The sequence below is a fragment of the Cornus florida genome, unplaced genomic scaffold (assembly GCF_030987335.1).
Source record: "Cornus florida cultivar Cherokee Brave unplaced genomic scaffold, ASM3098733v1 CherokeeBrave_3.0.0_Hap2_Chr10, whole genome shotgun sequence".
Lineage (NCBI taxonomy): Eukaryota > Viridiplantae > Streptophyta > Magnoliopsida > Cornales > Cornaceae > Cornus > Cornus florida.
Window position 1 is genome coordinate 50058846 of NW_026775580.1, and position 8227 is coordinate 50067072.

Sequence of the window (8227 nt, forward strand, 5' to 3'; positions counted from 1 at the left end):
GCAGAACAATTATACTAATGTTTGTTTGCAAACGATAGGGTCCCAGCTTGGGAGAATTGAAACAGGAATCGACACGGTATTAAATACAATTAATACTAAGTGTATTACTGTTAAACCTTCTCCTCCAAAAGCTTCCTTATCCAAAGCATTGGTGAAACCTGCAATTGAAGTTCAAGGCTTCAATCTTACACATCCTAAGAAGAATGAAGAATTTCTTACTCTTCTTACTCAGAAAATTCAAGGACTTAAAATTCAGACTTTATCCCATGATGAATCTGAAATAGGTTTTGATTCTGATAATGTGTTTCCTCATATTGAGGTTTTCCAATCCGATTTTCCTCAGATGCCTGAGTTAAATAGGATTGTCTATGATAAGAATATCCACTCCAATACAGCCCCTGCTCCGAGTAGATATTATTATCCTAGACCCACACCTCAAGATATCTTGTATGAAGAAGATTATTTTCATACACAGAAATCTTTTCATGGCAAGACCATTTATGAATGGAACATAGATGGCAAATCTGATTATCAGATTTACGAGGTTATTCATCAAATATTGATGTATAGTCAAGTTTGTAAAATCAACAACAACACTGACCCAACCATTGCTAAGTTTGTCGTTGCTGGTTTTACAGGAATCCTAAAAGGATGGTGGGATAATGTTCTCACTGAAGTTCAGAAAGCTGAAATCTTTTCTGCTACCAAGCTTGTTAAAGATGAAGCTACTCAACAGGCTGGACCTGCTCCTGATGCGGTTTATACCCTCATCACCACTATTATCCAACATTTTGTTGGCCCTGAAGGTGCTAATAGTGAACGGAGTCGTGAGCTTCAACAGAATCTAAGATGTCCATCTTTAACTCATTTTCGGTGGTATAAAGATGTCTTCTTGGCAAAGGTTCTCCAACTCAATGATGCAAATCATGAGCATTGGAAAGCAAAATTTGTGGATGGTTTACTAACCTTCTTTGCTAAAAGAATCAGGAAAAAGCTTAGAGATATGAATAATGGTATCTCTATCCCCTACAGAAACTATACCTATGGTGGATTAGTCAACATTGTAATCCAGGAAGGTCTAGCTCTCTGTAATGATCTGAAGTTACAATCCCAGTTAAAATCACAAAGATTAACTGGTAGAAAGGAAGTAGGTGAATTTTGTGATCAATTTGCCTACCAGACTCCCTTATCTTATCCTAAACCGAGGAAAAGAAATAAGGTTGAAAAACCTTATAAAAGGAAGTATTCCAAAATAAAGAATTATTCAAAAGAAAAGGATAATTCTAGACAGTATACTAAGCCTAAAAGGAAATATATTCCTAAAGCAAAGGGTAAAGGAAAGCCCAAAGCTGAGGCTAAATGTTTCAAATGTGGACGTATCGGCCACTATGCAAACAAGTGCAGAACTAAGGAGAAACTCAGTAGTCTTCACATAGAAGAAGAACTGAGACTTCAATTAAGTAAATTGTTACTTAATACTAGTTCTTCTGAATCAGAATCATCAAGTGATTATGAGGATGTTGTTATGGAATTGTAGTCTTCTTCTTCCTCTGAAGCAGAAATTGGAAACCTTAGATGTTCCTGTAATCCCTCTCATGATGGTTATTATAAGGCCATTGTTGAGATGAATGGGTTAAGCTTAAATGTTTTGACTTCGACTCAACAATCCTTATTGGATCTTATAGATCATATCCAGGATCCTCAAATCAAGATGAAAGTCTTTGAAATAGGTTCTGCTCTGGCACAATCTAATGAGGATTCAGCTAATCCAGATTTTCTGAGAGCAGAAAATCATTACAGCATGAAAGAAGTTCTAAGCAGATTAGAACACCAAGGACAAAATTCTCGTCCTGCTAATCTCCCTGATCTCAGAATGGAGATTAATCTTTTAAAAGAAGAAATTCGTCAATTAAAGTCTCGTCAGACTAAGATGGATTTGGAAATTACTCTTTTAAAAGCAAAATCTGCAATTACACCTTCATCATCCCAGGATAAAGTCCCTCAATCAGAAGGTACTAATTATCTTCAACTCTTGAATCAAGTTACTTACCAAAAATGGTATATATCTATCAATTTGGTAATTAATCAGGAGTACACAATCACTAATGCAATTGCCTTAGTTGATAGTGGTGTAGACATGAACTGCATACAGGAAGGATTGGTTCCTACTCAATATTTTGAGAAAACCACTCAAGGTCTTACCAGTGCAAGTGGAGGTAAGATACAGATTAAGTATAAACTTAATCATGTTTTCATTTGTAAAGAAGGTATTTGTCTACCATCTACTTTCTTGCTCATCAGAAATATGGCACAACAAGTTATTTTGGGTACTCACTTTTTAGCTTTAATCATGCCCATTGAGAAAATTGATTCTCATGGAATATGCTCTAATTTACATGGCCAGTCAATTACTTTTTAGTTCTTGACCCCACCAGTAAATAAGCATATCAATGCTCTTAAAGATAACATTATCTTTAAGGAAAAGCAACTGAATTATTTGCAAAAGGAGGTATCCTCCTTAGCAATTAATCAACGATTGGTACAACCCACTGAGCAACAGAAAATTGAGTCACTACGACAAAACTTTCTAAAGGAAATCTGTAATGAAATTCCTAATGCTTTTTGGGCCAGAAAGAAGCATATTGTTTCTTTACCCTATGAAAAGGGATTTACCGATCGCATGATTCATTCTAAAGCTAGTCCCAGCCACATGAAAGCTGACTACTTGGAATTATGTAAAACCGAAATCAGCTCTTTAATGGCAAAGAAGCTTGTCACTACTAGCTACTCCCCCTGGAGTTGCAGAGCTTTTTATGTCAATAAAAATGCTGAAAAAGAACGAGGAATTCCTCGATTGGTTATTGATTATCGGCCACTCAATCTTGCTTTGAGTTGGATCCGGTACCCAATTCCCAACATCAAAGATCTTTTAGATAGGTTACAATCTGCTGTAATCTTTTCTAAATTTGATCTTAAATCTGGATATTACCAGGTACAGATTGCAGAAGAGGACAGGTACAAAACAGCTTTTTGCGTACCTTTTGGACAGTATGAATGGACAGTGATGCCATTTGGATTAAAAAATGCCCCTTCAGAATTTCAACATATTTTGAATGACATATTTAATCCTTTTACAGAATTTTCTATAGTTTATATTGATGATATTCTCATATTTTCCAAATCAATTGATCAACATTATAGACACTTGAAAATTTTCAAAGATGTTATTTACCGAAGTGGTTTAGTAGTTTCTGCTCCTAAACTAAAACTGTTTTTAACTAAGGTCTGATTTCTTGGTCATGACATTTGTGATGGGAAAATTCGACCTATTAATCGCAGTATTGAGTTTGCTTCTAAATTTCCAGATGAAATTAAGGATAAAACTCAGCTTCAAAGGTTTCTGGGTAGTTTGAATTATATTCGAAATCACTACAGAGATCTTGCACAGGATACAGCAATTTTGTACACCAGGTTAAGGAAATCTCCTTCCCCATGGACTTTGGAACACACCAAGGCAGTCCAGAAGATTAAACTCAGAGCAAAACAAATTCCTTGCTTAGCTCTAGCCAATTCTTCATGGTTCAAAATTGTGGAAACAGATGCCTCCAATATTGGATACGGTGGTATTCTTAAACAGAAAAATCCAAACATAGGAACAGAGGAGCTTGTTCGCTTCACTTCACAAATAATAATAGGATCGATCGATAATAATAATTCCAATAGAACTATTGACAATAATAAGAACTATGAATAATGTAAACAGACTTACAGAAAACCTTCTTTATTGAACTTCCAAGCTGGTACAGAGAAATATTACAAAAGAGAGAAAAGGAAATTTGAAAGATGCACAATTAAATTATTCAACCATCAAAAAGGAAATTCTTTCTTTGGTTAAATGCATTTATAAATTCTAAGATGATTTAATCAATCAGAAATTCTTGTTGCGCATTGATTGTAGTGCTGCTAAACAAGTACTGGAAAAAGATGTAAAGAATTTGGTCTCCAAACAGATCTTTGCTGGTTGGCAAGCTGATTTATCTGCTTTTGATTTTTCTATTGAATATATTAAAGGCAGTTCTAATTCTTTACCTGATTTTCTAACTCGTGAATTTTTGCAGGGTTCATGAATCCGCCCCCTCATGGGCAGGGCCAGGGTAATACTCCAAAGGCTCGTGGCAAAAACAAGGCTAAGGCCAAAGTGGTTATACCACTCAATGATGACCAATTTTCATATTTGGAACATGTTGCCGATCTGCTCAACACACCTTCTAAAGGAAGTAGCAGTACACAACAAAAACAACAGAAACCAACCATGAAAGAGGTTCTTGAACAAGAAACTCCATGGATACCTAATCAAAGGTATATTCAAACAGTATTGGTACTGGATTCTCAAGATGAGCAATGGATGCCAGATCCTTGGGAAGTAAAATCCAGATATTTCCAAACTCAACAATATGCTGCACCAGATGGTCGCCATAGATATATCTATGAAGCCATTCTTACTGAAACTTCCTCTGTGGAGATCAACCACACGAAGCAATTTTCGAATTCCAAAGATAGTCCTTTTACTTATAGTAAAGCTATCTTTAAGAGACTTATACGGCCTAGTGACTGGGGATTAAATCCCAATTTGCCAAGGAAAATATCCTATGGTCACAGTTATAATTATTGGGATTATATCTCAGCTTGGACATATTCGTTCTTTTATCAAAATCCGAAGCATAAGCATTCTTGGTTCTTCAAGATATGCCCCCAATCAGTTAAGACTGATTTCCCAAACTGGGTTATACCCTGGTGGGCTATATTTGGCCCTGATCTGGATATGTTGCCCGAATCAGTCAAACAATTATACTTGCCATGGCAACAATTTCATCCTCAATTACGGGGACAGGATAATATTCCTGTAGGGAAATCCACCCTATTGTTCTTTACTGAATTTGGAATCCCTTGGATTTGGAAATGGGATTTCCAATGTGGTTATACCACTGATAAGTTACCAGTCCTTCAGAGGATCTTTTATTACCGATGGTGGTCAGGCATGACTCAAGATCCTATCCAAGCCCTCCTCCATCAGATCAGAAAGAAAACACTGGAATACATGGATAAGATTCCAAAGTTAACTATTCCAGAACCCGAAATCTTTAACACATTTGAACTTGTTAAAGATATGATCAGAAAACAACAACCATTAATTACCGAAGCTGATTTAATGGTTAAATGCATGGATTTTATGAGGACCAAATTTGTTACATCTTTTGATTCCTCCACACCTACAGTACGAGATGATGCATCCATGGTGTCAGTCTCTAGCCAGACCAGTCAAGAAGGTAATCAGTTTTCCTGTCTCGCTGGTTATGCTCAAGATCCCGATGAAGATCTTATTTCTGAAGATGAGCCTACAGTAGCCGACTATTGGGACTCTCTCACCAGTCACTTGAAGGAAAAGATGAATCCACCTAAAAAGTAAAGATTCCTCTTATCCTGCCGACAGAAGAAGCCAAAGAACTTTTCCCAAAAATCTTTGGTTCTACAGTATTTCCTTCATCAGATATCCCCTTTTCATCCGATAAGGAGACAGAACTTAGTGGTGGGCCGACCGACTGCATTATTCCAGCACACGATCCCATGCACTATGCGGACTTCAAAATGTTAATTTCAAGTCCATTTTATGTATAAATAGAGGGCAAAGTTTCCCTTCAATGTATCTTTAAAATTTCCTTTTCTCTCTTTTGTAATATTTCTCTGTACCAGCTTGGAAGTTCAATAAAGAAGGTTTTCTGTAAGTCTGTTTACATTATTCATAGTTCTTATTATTGTCAATAGTTCTATTGGAATTATTATTATCGATCGATCCTATTATTATTTGTTATTATTTGACGCGGGTTAAAAATAACTAATTAACCAACAGAAAGTAAAAAAGAAAATATAACAACAACTAGTGAGGATAATTTTACAAGAATAAGAAAATGTGTTAAAAGAAAAAGTAAAATGAAAGTATAGCTTATTAGATTATTACCTAGTTCAATCAAATCTAATAATTAGAAACTGCTACTTTAAAACTTATTCCTCTTTTCTTTATTATTATTACTATTTTTCTTTATAATCCCTTACTAAGTGACACAAAGTGAGTACGGGTGTGGGAGCGAAAGTGAGAGAGTAAAAAGGACAAAATTTAAACACAATTACCAACGCCTAAATTTGGTTTAATTTGGTGGGGTTAGGGATCCAGATATTTGGTTCAATTTAGTCCTGCTCTAGGGTCAAATAAATCCACCACCTAAATTTAGTTGTTCTCATCTTTCTAAGCCCACCTTCACCACTATGCAGTATTTTGCTCAGTTAGAGAAATTTAAAGTCTCATAGGTGATAAATTTATCCTTTACTGGTGAATTTTTAAGGTGCAAAAGGAGATTTTTTATTTTTTATTATTGCATTTACCCAAAAGAAAAAGCACTGAATTTTTTATTTTTGATAATGGTGGTTACTAAAATATCTTTTTTTGTGAGTGAATTAATCACGCCTTTGTTGCTTGTAAACATCACATGATCTTTGATGGCACAAGCCTAAAAACTTTCGTGAATATTGAATATATATAATTATTACTCTAAATCACTAATAGTATAAGTTTGTTTTGTTCAATCAAAATATATTGTGGATTGAATTTTTTTATTTATTTATTTATTTTTTCCAAAATGTCTACCATTCAAATAATTGTGATGTTGGAGGAAATTAAATTGGAGATAGAATGGCTTACTTGACGGCGTCCTCGGGTCATCAATTTGGAGAAAGATGAAGGATTGATTAGTAAAATCTAATTCTAATTTTTTTTTTTTTTTTCAGAAATACATTCGAACTTGCGAAAAGTTTATGGGAATTTTGCTTAATTTCAAATTTGGAGAATGATACCATTTATAAAAAATATCTAATTACTTCTTTATTTCAATATTTCAAATTTTGTTAAATATGGCTTTAATACTACTTTTAATATTATATATATTGTAGTGGAATATTTTGCAGTTGAGTTGTCTGTTTACCCCTCCATTAATTGTATAGTTTAAGCTTTTAGTATTTTTTTGGAATCTATGGATTAGAGCTGTCCTCCAGCGGACACTGGTTTTAGACTTTAGTCCAAGCTAATGCTACATTTTTTAGATTTAAGAAACTTGTGTGACTCAGGTAAAAAATATAAAGAGTGTAAATTTATTATGAAAAACCTACAATAGAATTTGTGAGAGAAATTTACTTCATTTCATTGGTTATATTATATTATTCACTCTAACCGTTCCGGGGTCATTAGTCCATGCTAACCCTTCTTTATCAATATTTATTTATTTATTTATATTTATTTGATTATTTTAAATAAAATTAATTAAATCTTATATTATATAAAATTAACTAATTAACCGAAAGGAAAATACAGAAAGTAAAAAGAAAAGATAACATCTAGTGATGAGAATTTTACAAGAATAAGAAAATTTGTTAAAAGAAAAAATAAAATGAAATTATAGCTTATTAGATTATTTGTTCAATAAAATCTAAGAATTAGAAACAGCAACTTTAAGACTCATTCCTTCCGGATTCACCTGAGCTTGTGCAGAGTGTAAGAGCTGCATTCATTTTTAAAAATTGTGTAACTTAGGTCCTAAATGGTGTGAGAGAAATTTAGTTAACCCTATTTACATGGGCCCTTGGAGAGCTTAACGGGCTAGGCTTGGAGGGGCAAAAGAAAATTGGACTGGCCCTGAACTTAGAAGCATTGGTGGGGTTTGGGCCCCAGATATTTGGTCCATGCTCAAGGACCAAATAAATCCAAGACCTCAATTAGTATTTTATATTGAATTTAAGTTGAAATGATCTAAGTTCGGGTGTATGGGAGCTAAAAGAAAACATAATTTCGTCCAAATGCCTTCACAAAGGTTTGAAGTTTAAACCAGGCACAAATCTGTGAAGGGTTCAGTGAGGACATGCGCTCTCAATGAAATTTTTTATTTTTACATTTTATATTCTTAAAATTATACTTTTTGTATTTATACTCATAAAAATTTGAAATTGCCCTCACTGTAATTATGAGAAAACCTCCTCTATATAAATTTGTCCCCCCTCATATGAATTCTTAGATTTACTCCTGATCTAAACTGTTGACCATAAGGATTCTATCCAAGGACAATCTAGGTGTTTTGATGATAACAAACCATTAATGGTGTTTAAGGACTAATGTTTACATTGA